General features: G+C 42.7%; 1 protein-coding gene and 1 pseudogene across 2 annotated transcripts in view; both read right to left on the reverse strand.

The window, feature by feature from the left end:
- The window catches only part of LOC147886016 (vacuole membrane protein KMS1-like), an 89256-nt gene that overhangs the window by 4936 nt on the left and 70039 nt on the right, over window positions 1–14281 (reverse strand). The gene's annotated exons all lie outside the window — the stretch shown is intronic.
- Window positions 11504–14261, reverse strand: LOC147886017 (uncharacterized; annotated as a pseudogene).

Below are 14281 nucleotides of genomic sequence, written 5' to 3' on the forward strand. Positions count from 1 at the left end.
AGCATATCATGCTCCTTAAGCTTTTGATTCATGAATAGTGCCTTCCTGAAACAAACTCAAGAAAACAATCCACATTTCTCCTTGCATTGCCATACAAGGGTAGGTCTTCAAATAACATAAAGCAAATTTTATAAACATAAAAGAGATACTTGGCCTTAGATGTCAATGGCATCGTCTCTAGTAGTCTTTCCAAATCTTCTTTAGCAACTTTATGTTTTCTCACATTGGATCTTCAAAAACAGCTTACTTTTGCCTCTGGACACAAGAGTATCTCTTTGCTTTTCGTAAACAAACTGCCCATAACATCTATGAATCCACTTTGTCCAATGTTGAGCTGACCTTAGACAACCTTAGAGATGGGAAACACCGTAAAAGGATGCAATAAACCTTGTTGATTTTCTTCGCTTTCTAAGAAGGATGTAAAACTTGTGGACAATGATGAGGAAGTCTGATATCCACCCCTTGCCACTCTAAAATCATATGAACTGATTTGATTGCTCTAGAATTAATTGAATAGACCAATCTGTAAACTTAATAGAACTATGGATCATATAAGGTCCAAAAGACATCCATATTCCTTTGCAATGGCTAAAATGCAAGTCCATAATCTTCACTACAAGAACCAGTTTCATAATAGAAACAATATAACTGAGATATTATTATCGAAATCAAAGCCTGAGATATTATAACTCGGAACAAAATAGCTGTGTGAAAACTGATTTCAAACCCTCTTAACTACAGTCTTGGCCGCGAAATAAACTTTTCAAACCATGCTTGAAGTAGAAATATTCTCTGTTCCTGAAACAATCACACTACTCTCCTTGTATTGAGATACGGGGATTAGGATCACAAGGAGACTAGTCAAAATGAAATACATATACCTAGCCTTTTGATATTGGCAAATCACTTCATGAAGTCTTTCAATCGAGTCCATACGCATCCCCAAAGCATTGAAGGATCTCCATATAATTAAGCCCAAATTCTTGACATGTGCTTCCATACCTATGGTTTCTTGAACTTGCCGATAACTTGGCCTTGAGACAATTTTCTTGGATAATGATAGTTTTCATACTCTTCATTCTGAGATGAAGCGTTTATGTCTAGTTCTAAGGGTTACGGACCCCTTTTCACTTCATGGGAAAACTCATGTGCCAAACTCAATTATCACAAACCTTGTCTTCATCTAGATCATCACGTACTCGGTGACTCCTCATCGAGATCATCATTTTCGGTTCTCTTCTTGGTGAGTCTTCTAGTGGCTGAACTTTCAAGCTCAGTTCGGACCAAAGAATATTGGTCTAGTTGCTGGTCCAAGAATATTTCTGACAGAGAAAATTCTTGGACAGGATCGCTGGATCAGGCTGTCCTTAATCGCTGTTTGCTGCCTGCATACAACTCTCAAAAGATTGAGCTAATTCTGCACCAATCTCTCCTTGGCACGCAGGAAAGTGTAAGGTGCTGTCTAGTCTTCCAAAACAATCTCTATTGTGAGCCGAATTTGATCTCTGCTGCTGTTAGCTCCAAGTTAAAGAGCAAAACAACATTAATCGTTGACTATAGATGGCGGATCTATCAAGCTAAACAGGAACTAGTCAGAATTGGGGCAAGATGAAAGAGAAATCTTGCCCTCAAATTGCTGCTCCTTAGATGGAAGAAAAGTCTGACCCTCAAATCAATGATCCTCTCCAGAAATTTGCTACGAAATTCGGACTGGCTGCTAGTTGGACTCGAGCGAATCTGCCAAGAGTTTGGAACTGAATTCGCTTCTTCTTTGCTTGTTCGTTAAGGGTGCCTTTTCTCCGAATTGCTTTTGAGATCTGATCGGACTGTTTGGACACGGAAAGATTCGGTCGGGGATCTCGTTCTGTCAGTAGGTCCTTAACTGGATCATTTCATCAGCACGCAGGGGCTTTTTATTGCTTTAAAATCAAGGACTAATACTCCCAATTGTCTGCCAATTCATTTGCTGATCTTGAGTTGTGTGGTATGCGCTTGGAATCAGCCCGTCAAACTCAGATTAGAAGATGAGCAGTCATGCTCCGATACCACTGAAATCTTTCTCGAACCAAAACACAGCATTCGCAACAGCAAATCTGAGCACTTAGCACTTCAGAAACGATTTTGAATACTGGTTGGAAACTTAGTTCAATAAGGAAAACTCAACGATGAATCTGAAACTTGAATCGCATTAGAGGAAGGCGCCACACTAGGGGCCAGAAATAAGGGCTGTCCCCCCACCCGGTCTTTATTGCAATAGAAAATTGTTACAAAGCTTGCTCACAGGGGAGCCTGATTCTAATACAACTTGGAGTCTCATCCATACAAAGAGCAAGGTTGCTCTCTAATTTATAAGCTTGGCACGCAGCCAAAAAGCTGGGGCCTGCTTTTAGCCAAGATAGGCCGACTTTCCCTAGAAAGCAATAGCTTTCTCTATCCACATTGGCAATTTCCTTACTTTTAGCCATGTGGCCCCACTTTTAGGCTGCTTGCCCCCTTGCCATGTGCTTTCTCCCCAAAATTGGGTGCTCCATATTTGTTTTTTCTCGTGTGGGACCTACTTTTGGTGCTCTTTCCCTTTAAACATTTGCACTTTCCAAGGATCTGCCACAATAGTCAACATACTTTAACCCATTAAAGGCTAGCTATACATTCTAGTTCTTGGACTAATCCTAGTCCCTTATGGGCATCCCACAGTGCTTACTGACCAATGTAAAACAAAGGAAAGTGAACTTGCTCTAGTCAGCCAAAGTCAACTCTCTTTTACCGAAGTCGATAATTTCTTGGAAGAAGTATGTTTCCATGAAAGAGGTTTGTATTGCTGGTAATGAATCTATGGTTTATGAAGTCAAACTAGTGCTTCAAGGAAGTATGAAGTTAAAGACCTTTGTCTACTCAACTACTACCTTGGACTGGAGTTAGCGAGACCACTCCCCACAAGTTCATTGCATAGACCAACACCACTGGACTTTTGAACTAGAACTTCATACATACATGCATGCTTTTTTTTTCATACATACATACATACATCCATGCATGCACACATACACACATGTTCCAGTGAATGTGTGCATGCGTGCATGTGCGTGTGCATGTGCGTGTGTGTGTGTGGTAGGTCTTATCAAGAGGAGCACAACCCCCTTGTTCCCCGCTCGCTCAAAAAAGAAACAAAAGAAATTCAAAATTGTGTTGTCACCAACCTATTTGGTCTTTACATCAATGAGCTTGAGACATCTATGGAGACACTAGGAAGCACGGGCTCATCTCCAGTTGGCTCCTTGATTCGGATTCTCCTCTATGAAGACAATGTGGTCTTACTTTCCTCTTCCGATGAGGTCTTTAATGACATATGGACGTACTTCAAACATTTTGTGAGACATGATTTGAAGGTCCACCTTGGTAAAACCAAGGTTACGATCTCCAACACATCCAAAACAGTCACCAATAGAGACCAATTCACCTTTGACGGGTTGCCACTAAAGATTGATGTGTCTTATACATATTTGGAAGTACTTTTTCCCAACCTAATCTTCACGATGAGACTGGCAATGCAAGGCATATTGAATAGGGGGTATGCCATACTTGCCAGGCTTGAGTATCAATGCTTTCAATCTCATTTCCAAGACCCTAGGCCCAAATCTCTTCTCTTTGACTCTTTGGTCCGTCGAACCTATATGTATGGAAGTCCTTACTTGGACTCGGACCTATTAGATGTGGATTGAGCTCAAGTAGACAAGTTCCATGTTTTACTATTTGCATGAATGATCCACAATAAGCCTTCAATCCCGCATCACATTATCCTAGCATAGTTCGATGAAGCTCCTATTGGGCTAGACGCAACATTCTAGGTGATCACATACCTCCATCACGTCAGAGATTTCCACGACCTCAAGACGACGTAGGTAACCATGCCTGGCCCTATCCACATCATGACATTAGCCGTTCAAGGAGATCAGAGATGCTAGTAATGCTTAGACATGCAGATGGTTGTGAGTCTTGGACATCACATGGATAGATTGCCGCCTTCTCAGTAAAGTCTCGAGGGCGAGGCAAACAAGGTCATTCAAAAGGATTTCATACAAATAGACACATATAAGATCTAGTTAGCACCTAGTGAGCTTTCCTAAAGCTCAATTTTTACAGACAGCACTATCTACAGATCTCAGAGGAGGGCTTTATTGACCCATCTAGCTACACCAAGATCCACCTCTCTCATGCTTTGAGGATCTTGATCGGGCAGTTCCGTGTTTCTTCCCACCCTTTATGTATTGAGATTGGATGGGCTGAGGGCATGCCTCTCGCAAGGGCCGCATTTGCAATTTATGTGACTTAAAAGAAGATGAGTAAAAGGAGCACTTGCTTTCAGAGGTCCTGTGTTGAACATACAAATTACCAAACTCATAAAATCACAAGTGATGGCCCAAAGATAATCCACCCAACCAATTCCCTGATCCAACTACTTCTCAAGAAACTCACGTCCATTTTTACTCACGTAACTTTTCCATAGCCCACAAATCCCTAGATAGTTCCTACCACATGTCACAATTTCGAACCTTCTCTAAATGCACCATTTAACCTCTCTCTTGGGATCCCATCTAAACCAATTGCCCCTAGGCATTTTTCTTAAGTAGGTGCATTTGGGCTCCTAGCCTTGGAACCATCTAGTCAGTGCCAAACCACCTTCATCAAGGACCTTGACATTGACTCCTTTGACCAATATACATAAAGCACAATAAATATATTACACAAGACGGTCCTCTAAAGGAGAATATCGATTGACCCTTCCAAGGTCATGTTATCTCAACTACAGTATAACATTCCTTTCCTCTTCAAGCATCACCGTCCTCAATGATGAAATCTTAAAATGCTCTCAGCATCTGGTACACGGATTCCTAAGTAGCTTCAGATAGAGGTAGACCATGCCATGCAACCAATACCGTGGGTATCTTCCAATTGCATACTTGCACTGTTTCTTGGTCTAGGATTATTGTTGGTTTGCACCTTGCATTATCCTCTATCTCCTAAAACAAGACAATACCCTCGATTAGTGAGTCACCTGGGTGCGAAAACTTCATTAAACGAGAAACAAGAAATAATAGGTGCACCTTACAACCTTGTGGTAATTCTAATTTATAGGTCACCTTGCCTGTTCTTTTTAGGATTAACCACAGCCCAGATTATCGGGGTGATAACTTAGCACACTCTCTTGCAATCAAGGACTTAAGTGTGAAGGAATTCTGAGGAAAAAAATTTCTCTTTCCTTAAATTATCTAACAGATCTATTTTCATCTGCATACACCTTAGCTCTATCCATAGCTTAGCGGATGTTAGCTCTTACAAGTGCTAGCATCTCCTACATCTGAACAACATAGTTCCCGGCACTAGATACTTTCTGAGGTATTCCAACCGTAGTTGGATTTGTTGGTCTATGACCATGGTTTTAGCTTGAACGTACTTGTCAGATATATAAGAGATCCAATGAGCTGCCTGTAGTATTTGTCATTGACTGTAGGCTTTTCTGAATCTTTAGTAAGTTTCAAACTTTGTTCCATGGGAGTGGCTGCAATCTTGCAATCTGCCATATGAAACTTCTTCAGGAGACTGTCAACATACTATAGAGGAATGTTTTCTATCATTGTACGCAAATTCTTATAGTGGTAACCACTTCTCCCACGCATGTTGCCTCAATGACACATATGCTCTAAGCATATCCTCTAAAGTCTGGTTGACTATTTCCGTCTGACCATCTATGTCAGAATGATCCCCACTGCTCATTCCCAACACATTCCTTAGTGTCTCAAACACTGCAGTCCATAGTAAATTTAACGTCATTGTCTCACACTATGGATCTGGGTAATCCACGTAGACAAAATATATGTTTAATAAACAAATCTGCCACTTGCGGAGCATTTTTTATCGTGGGTGTCTTGTAAATCCACTGTGTGTCAGGATTGTATTCATCATATGTGGATAGTCGGTGGGTAATTAGGCACTACGTGTTGGTGGCATGTATTTGTGTGCACTAAGTCTATGGTGTGGGCATTAATACCTTGGTATTAAGTTTGAAGGGAGGATGGGAGAGTGGTAAAAATACTGTAATGATGTGGCTGATTTTGAGAGAAGCCAAGCCATGCATGCAAATTAGCTATGTGATGAGGAAGGGTAAGCTTTTGGATTGTGAGAGTTCGCACATACGTGGAGCTTGGGCTTGCAGAAGAATTTCGGAAGAGATCGTGGATGCACAGAGGATGAGCACGCGGGTCTAGAGGCTGCGTGGAGTTGATTGTGTTGGGAGGAGTTTAGAGGGAAGCGTCTCTACTGTGGAAGGATCTCTGTAGGAGGCTGGAGGACCATAGCGACGCGCGTGCACAGTGAGTAGCAGAGAGGCTGTGAACAACTATCGTCGTGAAGGAGAGGCTGTGGCTCTTACCGGGAGGAGCTTTGGGACGGTGTGGCATTGCTACTTTGCGGGGTGTTACTTCTGGAGGTGAGAGGGCTTGACGACTGAGAGGCGGGAGCTGACAGACACGTGCAGTGCATCTCTATTGTCTCTACTATGCTGGCCGGAAGGACAAAGCTCCAGGTGCAGGAGAAGCTGTGAGCAGCTATTATCGTGAAGAGGTGAGGAGACGACTGTGCAGGCTTGGGCTCGTGGGTGATAGCAAAAATCGTGAGTGAGTTCACAGTAGGAGGTTATAAGCCTTGGACGTGGCCTTCCTTTGCTAGCGCTACTCTCGGTGGGCTATTGCTTTTGAAAGGAGCAATTATGGAGACCGGTTGATGGATGAGTCGATGAGCAGAGACGAGAGGGTCGGAGACCTTGGCTATAGAAGCAGCTGTGGGAGGCGAGAAGGCAGTTAGCTGTTGCATTGGTCGTGAGCTTAGGGACGGGGGTGCTGCAACGTGCTTATAGGCTGGCTGGTCGTTGAATTGCCCGTGATGGACTCTGATGGTGCATGTGAGTGATGAGGAGTGGGAAGAGGTAGTATGGCTTCCTGATGATATGTGGCAAGAAGATGTATTGAGCGTAGATGTGTGTAGGCATGAAGATTTTGAATGAATGTCATTTTGCTCCGTGTTGTGTTTTTCAGTAGCATTTATAGTGGATGAGAGTGGCTATAAAGGTAGGGTAGGCTTTATCATTTTTGTCCATCCACGTTTTGGTGCCTCCATGAAGGAGTTGTGCACTTTAGTTTACAAGTGAGTGAAGCTCGTATAGATAGATTGCTGTGGTTGGTGTGCTATGAAAGATGGCACAGGATTTTCCTAAATTTTGGGGAATGCCTTATGAAGATGCAACAAGATTTTTGGAGAAAATCGAGTTTACAACCCTCATGAAGGATAGAGCAGCCCTAGAAATCTTATTCCAGATTTTGAATTATTGCTTGCAAGGAGATGCAAAAGCTTGGCTACAAACCCAGATTGTTACTTTCAGAACTGCTCACCCACAGCAGCAGTATCCTAAGTACGGTGTGGTGAGAATTTGCATTTTTTGCAAGATTTGCACATGCAAAGAGCCCAAATGAGGTGTGGACAAAGTTATGCAAGATGAGACAGGAAGAGGATCAAGAACTAAATCAATACTTAATTCAGTTTGGTAGATTGTGGAGTTTATGGTGTGAAGCCCTTACACCAGTGGTGCCTCCACAAATGATTAAGAGAGATCGTTTCATGGCAGGTCTAAAGCCTTTAGATCAAAGGTAGAGCTGAAGAATTTGGACAGCTTTGAAGATGCAGTCAAAGTATCCGGAGAAAAGGAATGGAAGGTTAAGAGACCGGCAATTAGTACTCCTCAAGTGGTGAAAGCATATGCACAGAGAGAGATTGTATCTGCTCCTGTACAAGAGGATTCACTTAAAGATTTGCATGAGGTAGCAGAATTGATGAAGCACTGAGCTTCAATTGGATGGAGACAAGTGGGAGAGGAAGAGGCCGAGGTGCACAGAATAATAAAAGGGATACATTGGCAGGAGGTGAAGGAAGCTCAGCTGGAGCAGGAAGAGGACGGGCTTATATGAGTAGCGTGAAATGCTTGAGCTGTGGAGAGTGGGTACATATCAGCCCTCACTGTGATAAACCAGCCAGAGTAGGTGGAGAAGTCTATCATGTAATGCAGAAGACAAATGATAGGTCAGGAGACTATAATGTGGAAGTGAAGGATCCGAACCAGCCCCCTACCAGTGGAGTCAAATAGGAAGATAAGAAAAAACGAAAGGCAATCAACTTGATTAGTGTGGAGACTATTCCACAGATCATGCCGGTGGCAAAGAGAACAAGGAGTGCAACAGGAGAGAATGGACCCTCTGCCAAGAAAGGGAAGCATGTGGAGTTTGATCTCAGCCCTCAGAGTAAAAAGAAGAGTCGGAAGCCCAGGAAGCATACAAAACTTCGGATTTGCATATTGGTCAAGGTTAGGAGGAATACACATTGATGAATGATTTGAAGGGGAGGACAGCCAATATAACTTTTGCACAGTTGCTTGGTTTATGCCCGAAGCTCAAGAGAGAATGGAAGAAATTGGCCAATCCCAAAAAAGGTAATGAGTAGGAGCCCACAAGAGGAGAAATGGAAATGATATCTATGGAAGATCTTCTAGATATATGCCCATCAATGGATGCATGGTGTGGAGGTATGAGTGTTGGAGAGGCATATGTTGATGGCGGTGCACAGATGAGTGTTATGACTCAAGCATGTATGGAGAGGTTGGGACTAAAATTGAATGCACATTCAGATTTTAGGCTCCGATTGGCAAACCATGTAAAGGTGAAGTGTCTGGGTATATGCACAGAAGTAGCATTGGATGTTTTTGGAGTGTCATGTTGCATTGATTGCCACATGATGCTTGCTGGTTTGGGAGCATACCCGCTGATTTTGGGCAGACCTTGGCTCAGATGGGAGCAATACAAAACTGGAAGATGGGTACAATGACAGTGCATAATAAGAGGGGAAAGGCCAATAAGTTTGATATGAGCAGTAGACGGGAAATAGAGGCGTTGCCAGAAGAAACAAGTACGAAAGAGGAGTCAAACAATGAGATAGAAGAAGAGAGTACTACATCTGAGAAGGAAGGGCAAATATCATTTTTGTTGAAGAATCTGATGCATATGAGTTGCAGGCAGCAGAGATACAAGAGGCTAAAGAAGAAAGTCAGCTTGAAGACATGGATACTTTGATGCAACCCCCACCTTCCGAGACAGACAGAGAAAATTTGTTGTTGTCCATGCTGAATTCCAGCTTGGAGGGAGTGAAAAAGGAAGAGTATATGAAGGTCATTCATCAATATCCAAAGCTGTTCATTACCTCACATGAAGAGATCAGCCGTTTCAGATGTGAGCCAATGCACATTGAGTTAAAAGAGGGCAGTAGACCTGTTTTTCAGAAGTTGAGAAGCATACATAGAGAGCTTTTGCCTATACTGAAGGAGGAGTTAACCTGTATTGAAGGAGGAGTTAAATAAGTTGCTCAAAGTAGGGCTGATCTACCCGGTGGAGCACTCGGATTAGAGCAGTCCATTGGTAATCATTCCCAAGCACACAAGAGGATGGAGAGTATGTATTAATTACAGCCTCTTATTGCAGTAACAAAAAGCAATCATTATCCACTGCCTTTTATAGATTATATATTAGACAGAGCGGCAAGATATGAAAAGTACAGTGTGTGTGATGGATACTCTAGGTACTTCCAGATCTCAATTGTAGAGGAAGATCAAATCAAAACTACATTTATCACACCCTGGGGTTGCTTTTGTTACAGAGTTGTACCATTTGGATTGAAGAATGCACCGGCATTCTGTAACTATGTGAAGCAGTGTTCAATAGAGTGAAGGAAGTGTTGGGAGAGATTGCATGTGTGAAGACTCCAGATTTCTCTCAGACCTTTTATGTAAACTCTTCCTTTGGTCCAGATGCCGTGAGAGCAATCTTATTGCAGAAAGGAGAGGATTCCGCCAGTAGAGTTAAGACAGAAGCAGAGAGGAGATATACAGAGGCAGAGCTGATTCTGTCAAGTTTGGTGTATGCTTGCAGGAAGTTCAGAGCATATCTTATTTCAAAGCCATTTGTTGTCCTAACTTGCTACACTTTATTGCCTCAGCTGCTCAATAATTCAACACTCTCTCGGAGTATGATGAACTGGTTGGTTGAGCTACAAGAGTATAATTTCTCAATTTTGGTGGAGAGTACTTCCAGAGCCACACTGGCAGATCTATTGACATACAAAGAAGGTCCAGTTTTGGTGAAAGCATCTGTCTTGCATTTTGATGGCTCATACAAGAAGAGTTTACATCAAGCTAAAGGAGGTTATGTGATCAGTGATTCAGAGGGCAAGCTGATCCAAGAGAAGAAAGTACATCTCGAAGCCGAAAGCAATAATGAGGCAGAGTACGCAGCATTATGTGAAGGGCTGCAAGCTGCTCTAACACTAGGAATTCAGAAGTTAATGATTAAGGAAGATTCTCTGTTAGTGGTGAAGTATGTCCTGGGAAGTTGACAAGCAAGAAACCCAAAGTTGAGAGGATATCTGGCCAACGTTAGAGCATAGTTCAATGAAACATTTCAGAACGTTGAAACGTGAAACGTTTTGAAACGTTTCAAAAAAATAGGTGAAGTTTCAAAAAACCAGATTGTATTTTTTTCGTCTAAAAAATATAAATTTTATGCCTGCATACATTTAGTGTGCCAAAACTGTGCAAAACTAGCTAAAAACATAGAAAAAGACTTGACAGAAAGCCTATAATGGCCAATGGTAGAATAGATTATAGACTCCAGATTAGAAAGCTCAATCAAGCCTTCAACTTTATCAATCAAGCCTATAATGGCCAATGCTAGAAATTAGAATAGATTCTAGATTACAAAGCTCAATTAAGCCTTTAAATTTTAGATTTCAGTTGAGTAGATACTAGATAGGTCGCAAAAAATCAGATTTCAGATTACAATTTACGAGATCAAGCCTTAAACTTTATCATATTTCAGTTTTCACAAGTTCACGAATCACAACCATGGAGTCTGGACATAAATCAAGTTCTCAGCTTCACTCTTGTAAATAGTTTGCTAGTCTATAGACTAGAACCTAGATTACATAACTCAAGAGTCAAGAGTGAAGGCATCAACTTTAAATTTCAAACAAAACTAAACTCTACTGAAATCTGAAAGAAAGTAGTAAGTTAATCAGCAAGATCTATAGGTGCTTGGGCATCTTCTCCCTGGCCCTAAGCCCCCTCCTCCTCCCCATCATCACTATCAGAATCTGCAAAAGTGGATGAATCCTCTTCTGATGATGAGGAGGTCTGCTGTTCTTCTGGAGCAGCTGCTATTAAAGTTGGTTCTATTCTCCCTGCTCGTTTGCATGCCTGAGATCGTGTGGCACGTGCCAACAATGCCCACTCGTCAGCAATGAATGCATATGCATCATCATCCTCATGCACAGGATGAAGCATTTCATCCTCAGGGACTTGCACACGTATCTTATCAGGATCCACCTCCTGTGGACCTTCAATGGTCTTCATTCGTCAAATGAGTCATAGATTGGTATGGACATATACAAGCCTACCATACATCAAATGAATTAACAGTAAATACATGTAGGTTGTAGCATAACTATAATTCAAATGCCAATAATGAACTAGGTGCTGAGTGCATATAAAAGAAAATAGATATGCCGAGTGCTCACACACAAAATTATCAATGCGAATATGAATTACCTGTCAAGTTGTCCAGTGCCTAGTCTATTCCTTTTTTTAGTGTGTATAAGTGAGAACACACTCCAATTCCTTTCACAGGCGCTAGATGAGCAATCTTGTGAAAGGACTAGGAGGGCAATGCGCTTCAACTCCGGCGTGCCCCGACCATACTTCTCCCACCAGGTAACAGGCCTCAACTGAGCATAACGGAGACATGCACGAGCTGAGCCAAACTCTCCAAAGGAGTTCCTAAATGAGAGGAGTTGGTCCTCCAAAGCATCTTGCAATATTGCTTCTTGATATGCACGTTCAAGGAAACCTGTCCACCCTGCAGTCAACTCAGCATCATCCGATTGGTCCTCCCTCCTCCATAGAGGATGCAAAATGTGTGCTACTGCATGAATAGGCCTATGGAACCATGTCCATCTTTTTTCCCACAAGGCCATAATCTCTTGCTCTCTGTAGGGTGCAAATGAAATATATTTAGGTTGCTGCAAATCTAGAATCTAGATTCTAGATTCTAGATTCTAAATACAAATGTAACATCATACATGCAAAGCCTTAAAGCTGCAAATAAGAAATTTAATTACAGCCAACAGTGAATTGAAAAGTCAAGATTCCTGATTTGCATTCACCTTGTTGCATCAAGCCATGTGCACCCTTTCAATGCCTCTCGAACCTTCTCCATGAACTCATACACAAGTCCGATTGTGCATCCTTCTCTATCAACAAGTCGAAGGGTACTGAAAAGGGGCTGCACAATCCCCACAATCTCCTCAGCTGCATGCCAAAAATCACCATCAAACACAATGTCCTCAAAGGCACGTGACTTTGGTTTGCTGGACTTATCCCAGCTCAACCATTCCTCACTGACTACCATGCGCCTTAAGTTAGGCTTCACCTTTACCAAGCGTGACAAGACTATAAAGAGATAGGCAAAGCGGGTCTTCGAGGGCTTCAGAATCTCATGGGAGCTATGCTGCCGAAAAATTGCAAGGGGTCTATGCTTCCTTGTCAAGAAAGTCACCATGCTCCGTGCCTTGTCAACCACCGAGGAAATCCAAGGAAGCTTCCATATGTCCTCTATAAGAAGATCCAAACTGTGTGCAGCACAGGGAGTCCAAAAGATACGCGGATAGTCACTCTCAAGTAGCGCACCCATGCGCTGACAGTTACTTGCATTATCTATAACCACCTGTACTACATTCTGAGGCCCCACATCCTCTACTGCCTTCTTAATGTGGCTCTAAATGTACTCACCTGTATGAGATTCATTTGATGCATCTATGGATCTCAAAAACATAGTACCCACGCAAGATGATACAAGAATGTTAATGAGCGGGCGCCTCCTAGTATCTGACCACCCATCACACAAAATGGAGCACCCGTATCTACCCCACGATGCCTTAATAGGCTGCATCTCCTTCTCAACTTGCAAAACCTCTGCTTTCAGCTCCCGAGTGCGTAAAGTCTCTGAAGATGGAGCCCTAAATGAAGGGCCAGCCTCGGCCACTGCCTGAACAAACTCCTGAAAAGCTGGAGTCCGAGCAAGGTTAAAGGAAAGGTCACACTCATAAAAGAGCTTGCGAGTTGCCCCACGAGTAGATGCAAGCAAAGTTGTGACCCAATTGGCTCGTAAAGTCCCCGGCCTGGGTGGTAACCTGGTTGAATTTGGAAACCTTTGAGGCTTCACAACTCGCACTGATGCCCGTCTAGTGGAAGCACTACCAATAGAAAAAGAAGCCCCTTGTGTAGGTGGTGAAAGTGGAGGAGGGGGTCCAGATGTCACAGATATAATGGGACTCCTGGGAGGAGATCCAGGACCTACTAGTGTTGATGAGGCCTCAACTCGTGCCCTCTTTGACGGGCCACCTAGTGTGCCTCCCAAGGAAAGAATTACATCATCTGGAACTTCTCCTACACATGGATTGACACCCTTTCCAGTGATACCAAGAAGATGTGCCCTTACACGAGGTGCACTACCACGAAATGAGCCACCACAATGCTTACACTTCCATTGTTTCGAACCTAAAGCACCATACTGTTGCTCCACATGCACTTGCTCCCAAACAACGTCCTTTGCTCACCCCATCTCTAAGCTATACTATCCTAAGTCCTTGGAAGTTGGAACTGGTTATAGGTTACTCTGTAGCCCTCTGACACTTCGAGTCTTTGACCTGCGAGACAACCAATAATCCCTTTGATTATCTGTTGCTTCAAGCTTGCAAGACAATAAATTTTTTATTGTGAATCATGAATGTAGTAGTAAGTAATACATATACTAATGAACATGACCAGCCAGCTGCTTCCAATGCTCACAACAGCTAGCTAATAGCTAGCTAGCTGGTTAGCAACATCATGCATGCAGCAACATACTTGCCAGGCTCCAACGCAACGACACATGGCAAGAAGGGGCACATAGAAATTCTGCCAACGTTGAACGTTCATTGAACGATGCACGATAGAAAAAATGAACAAAAGGCTAGCGAGCTGTATACGAACAAAAGGGGCTAGTGAATCCACGAACAAAAGGGGCTAGAATCATCATGCGCTAACGAACCTGCGTCCACGATGCACTTGTGCTCATGTTCGTCGTTCAATTGGCGA

This window comes from Dipteris shenzhenensis, chromosome 25, assembly GCF_047967505.1.
Source record: "Dipteris shenzhenensis isolate YYH24624 ecotype China chromosome 25, Dip_SZ_1.0, whole genome shotgun sequence".
Classification (NCBI taxonomy): domain Eukaryota; kingdom Viridiplantae; phylum Streptophyta; class Polypodiopsida; order Gleicheniales; family Dipteridaceae; genus Dipteris; species Dipteris shenzhenensis.